Source organism: Papaver somniferum, chromosome 9 (assembly GCF_003573695.1).
Source record: "Papaver somniferum cultivar HN1 chromosome 9, ASM357369v1, whole genome shotgun sequence".
In the NCBI taxonomy this organism is placed as follows: domain Eukaryota; kingdom Viridiplantae; phylum Streptophyta; class Magnoliopsida; order Ranunculales; family Papaveraceae; genus Papaver; species Papaver somniferum.
Window position 1 is genome coordinate 91,074,680 of NC_039366.1, and position 5,229 is coordinate 91,079,908.

Below are 5,229 nucleotides of genomic sequence, written 5' to 3' on the forward strand. Positions count from 1 at the left end.
TAATAAAATTTCCGTAAGAGGCATTTCATGACTGGGAGAAAGAAACACACAGCATCTTATTTAGATGCAATCATATAGCCGAAGCTAACAACATTCATCAAGGAGTTTAAAGATACAAGATAATCCCTCTAAAATTCCACAGCCGCACACCCCTCAAGATATGACTCTGAAGCACAAGTTCAAAAGAACTCTCCCCCATTTGATGCCATCCCCAAGGGAACAACAACGAGCGACCTTAATTTCAAGAGAAACGAAGGATTTTATTGGACACCAAAACCATGAGAATGATTTTAATATCCAACACTCAATCAAATTATTCATAAGTAAACCCATGAATAATTCAATCGGAATACATAATCAAATTAACCACAAAAATGATCAATTTAATTCATTGTGCTCAACATAAGTAAACTTACGGAGCAACGACTAAGTTAATCATACAAGAGAGTGATTGGCTTAATCGTTCATGTACTCAACACAAGAGAACTTGTGGAGTAATAACTAAATAACCAAGGAGATGATTAATTTAGTTCTAAATGATCAACATAACGTACCTCACGGAACAACCAACCAAGCTAATCAAGAATAATCAACTTAGTTGTATCGTGCTCAACATAAGACACATCACAGAGCCTTACGGTAATACAAAAAGATGGATCAATGAAGATCTATACCGTGGAATACACAAGGATTCATTCTTTTGCACTAGCATTAGCAATAGCAATAATCCTTGGATACAAAAGATTTTAACCTATCTTCCGTCAAGGGTTGATAATATAGGCTTAACTTTTGTATATGTCAAAAATCTATTCATTCTTAAACCAATACATGAATATCGATCATGAATGACTTTACTTTTGACAAAATATGGGATAACAAAGTTCACGGACGTAAACACAAATATCCCATAACAAGTTGCAATATAACAAAATCAAAGATATTGCAAAACATCATCCTCCAAATAGTTTTAGAATTTTAAACCAAAATACCTAAAACAAGAAGATGAAAATAATAGCTATGTGTAGTCACAATCATCGTTATTCAAAGTACTAGTTATTCTTCCAACTAAACCAAAAAGAAGACTTACTAGGCAACTCAAAATTAGACTCTTATGATGCATTCCAATTACTTTGAAGGTTCTTCTCGCATTCCTATATTAGTCAAGCTCATCTTCGATTAGATCAATCCTAGATTCAAGATTATCCATCTTTGTTTCAAGTCTTTTGGAGGAAGCTTCGAGTTCGCTTTTCAGGCCACGTACTTGCTCCAAAACGAGATTCATGGTTAAAGAGAGCTTATCAAATTGTGAGACAGAAGGAATTTCATCACATGATGAGATACTCTTGTCATAACACATTTCGTTATCAGAAGAATCAACCCGAATCTTCTTTGAAGGAAATAGAACAGTCCATACATCACTTTCTTTGCTAGAAAGGCTAGAGGAGGACATGATAGAGAAGATAAATGAAATGATCCTTCAGAGAGAAAAAAAAAAGACTTCAATTTAAAGGAATGAAGATGAAAAAATACCAAAAACGACCTTTAACCTAACACTAACAGAATTAACTTCAGAAAAAGTCTTTTAAAGAGTCAGAAACCGTACATGAACAATCAACGGTACTAGGGAAGAGTAGACTAGATAATAACAAACACATTTCATTACAACCCTCTTGAAAATCATGATTCTTTCTTAAGAGGAGCAGATGAGAGAATCATGAGAAACAAGATTACGGTTTATTCAAATCCAATCGGACTGGGATATTTCTCATGAAGAGGGGAATTGTTTGTTAAATCAAGTTTATGCTTACTCTTTAAAAAGGAGTTATGTACATCATTCTTTTCCCTTTTAATCACAGTTTTGATGACCTTGAATGTTGAATTGCGCAAGTCCTGCACTGTTCTAGAAATCAATTTTTGAGAGAAAAAAGATTCCATAGAAGGTTTCTTTTTCCCTTTTTGCACACAGCGTTTAGCAGAGTAGAACTGCATTTGACTACTTGTGCTAAGATGATCCTAATTTTTACACAAGGAACCCGAAAATTTTGGTTGCATCTTGTGTCTTTCTGTATCACTCTTGTTGTCAAGATGACTAGGGAGTGATACAAAGTCAGGTGACAATTGCTGACACAGCTTATGAGACATGGACGGAATAATTCGGCATGTCGTATAAGGATCACGATTGTGATTTTCAACAAGGAGATTAAAAGAACATCCATGGTTTTCATCCTCAGGATTATAATCAAGAGTATTCATCCATGCTTTAGTTATCTTATTCTCCTTAAAATCTGGACCATTGAGAGTATGAATACTTTTACAGCACAAGAGACTAGTTTCGCTAGTGCAGTTTTTCTGAACTCTCTTATCCCTCTTTTTGATCAATGGAACCTCTTTTTCAGACTTTCTTTTACTTCGTCTAATAATTTTCTTAAGTTGTTGTATAAGCAGAGACAATGTAGAAATAAAGCAATTCTCATTTTTATTAATCAGATGAGGGCGGCGAGATTTTCCATCAGTAGTAGTAATATGATTACTAGACATGTGATGTTTATCTTTAAGTTCGCGATTGAAAATTTTAAGCTTCCCAACAAGCGTATTTCGCGAAAGAGTATTAAGGTTATTTCCCTCAACGATGGCATGTTTTTTAGATTCGTATTTAGATGGCAGCGATTTGAGAATCTTCATCACAATTTCCTTTTCAGGAATAGTCCTACCCAATGCACAGGATGCATTAAAAATTTCAGACATTTTGTGATAAAATTCATCAAATGATTCTTCTTCTGCCATATGAAGGTTCTCCCATTCGGAATTAAGGTTTTGAAGCCTAGCTTCCTTTTCGCTGGTGTTACCTTTAAATACAGTTTCTAAAGTATCCCAAGCATTTTTAGACGTGGAGCAAGAAGCCACATGGTGTCGAAGATCTGGGGTAATGGCATGCATGATGGCATTCAAACCGTCAAAGTTTTGCTTTGCAGCAAGAGACTCAGCAGTAGTATATGTACCAATGTTTTTAGGCATGATAGCATCTTCAACTATGACGACGGGAACCTCATATCCATTGACAACATAAACCCATGATTGGAAATCACGTGATTGAAGAAAAGTAAGCATAGCAATTTTCCACCATATGTAGTTTGAGCCATCGAAGACTGGTGGTACGTTAAAGGAGATAGCACAGTTGTCCATAGAGTCAGATCGCTACAAACACAGACTTATAAGGTCTTGAACGTGTTTGCCGGCTCTGATACCAATTGAAAAAGCGGGGGTCTAACAACAACACCCAATATTTGAATTAGCAATCTGTATGGACTAACTCTGAAACACTTACTAGAGAATCAACTATACATTCAGACTCAATCTAGATAAAAGTATCTCAAGGAGTTAATATCTCTCTCTTGTTTTGATTCACTCAAACTAATAGAAATCAGCGAGTCTATAATCAAACACAAGGAATAACTTGGACGGTACCAAAGACCAATGTCCAAGGATCAATTAATATCAATCAACAACCAAAGGTCGGATTTCCAATTGATTGATTCAAATGCACAACCTGTATTATTTCAATTATATAAACAAATATAGTGTTGAAATAGAAATAACACAGACACCAGAACTTTGTTAACGAGGAAACCGCAAATGCAGAAAAACCTCGGGACCTAGTCCAGATTGAACACACACTGTATTAAGCTGCTACAGACACTAGCCTACTCCAAGATAACTTCGGACTGGACTGTAGTTGAACCCCAATCAGTCTCCCACTGATCCAAGGTACAGTTGTACTCCCTACGCCTCTGATCCTAGCAGGATACTGCGCACTTGATTCCCTTAGCTGATCTCACCCACAACTAAGAGTTGCTATGACCCAAAATCGCAGGCTTTGACAATAAACAAATCTGTCTCACACAGACAAGTCTATCAAAGGATCAATCTGTCTCCCACAGAAAAACCCTAAAGTTTTTGTTCCGTCTTTTGATAATAATCAAGGTGAACAAGAACCAATTGATAATCCGGTCTTATATTCCCGAAGAATAGCCTAGATTAATCAATCACCTCACAACAATCTTAATCGTATGGTAGCAAAACAAGATGTCGTGGAATCACAAACGATGAGACGAAGGTGTTTGTGATTACTTTTTATATCTTGCCTATCGGAGAACTCTCACGATCTCAAGCCAATCAATATGATTGTACTATTACGATAGAAGATGCAAGATCAGATCACACAACTACGATAAAAGTAGTATCGGTCTGGCTTCACAATCCCAATGAAGTCTTTAAGTCGTTAACCTGGTTTTAGAATAAGAAAGCCAAAGGTTAAAGGAAAAACGACTTTAGAACACAAACTAGTATCACACGTAAGGTGTGGGGATTAGTTTTGCACAATACTAGATGTCTCCTTTATATAGCCTTTCAAATCAGGGTTTTGCCTTAGTTACAAAGCAATCAATATTCGCCGTTAGATGAAAACCTGATTTAGATTCAAGCTAATATTTCTCAACCGTTAGATAGAAAACTTAGCTTGTCATACACAAATGACTATACGCTTATAGGTTTGTTAACCGCACCCAAACGTGTACATTATTGGTTCAACAATAGTCTACCCAAAGAGGTTAACCATAGGAGTGTTTCATACCAACCATGTTCTTCTTCACCATAACTAGTTCAATTGACTCAAATGAACTAGTTAAGAGAGTTGTTCAATTGCAAGGAAATCTTATGTAACTACACAAGACACAATTGAAGCAAAGATGATTTGATTCACTCGAATCGGTTCATGAACTTTAATAGCCACGATTTGAAAATGCATTCCTTAGTCTTTTAAGATTAAGTTCAGAAATCATCTTTAGATATATAACCTTCTCAAGTTCGCAGACAAGGTTCGCGGACTTAAAACACCAGATAGAGTTTACAAACTCCAGCAGAAATTCTCGGGTTCGAGAACTACGTCGTTTCGCGGATTGGGTTCGCGGACTTGGCTCACGCAAGTAGTTTGTCAACTCCAGCAGAAATTCTCGGGTTTGAGAACTTAGGCAGTTCGAGGGCTTGGCACATGCCATACTTCCGGTTCTCTTGATCAACAAAGTTCGAAAACTTCGGTTCAAGGAATCCATTGGTTATGTAATCTAAACTCTCATTCCAATCATTGAAACATTCTTAGAGGATGTTATATAGTTGTTATACTATTTCTCGTCAAAGGAATTTTCAAAGTGATTGAAACATTCATGACTCTCG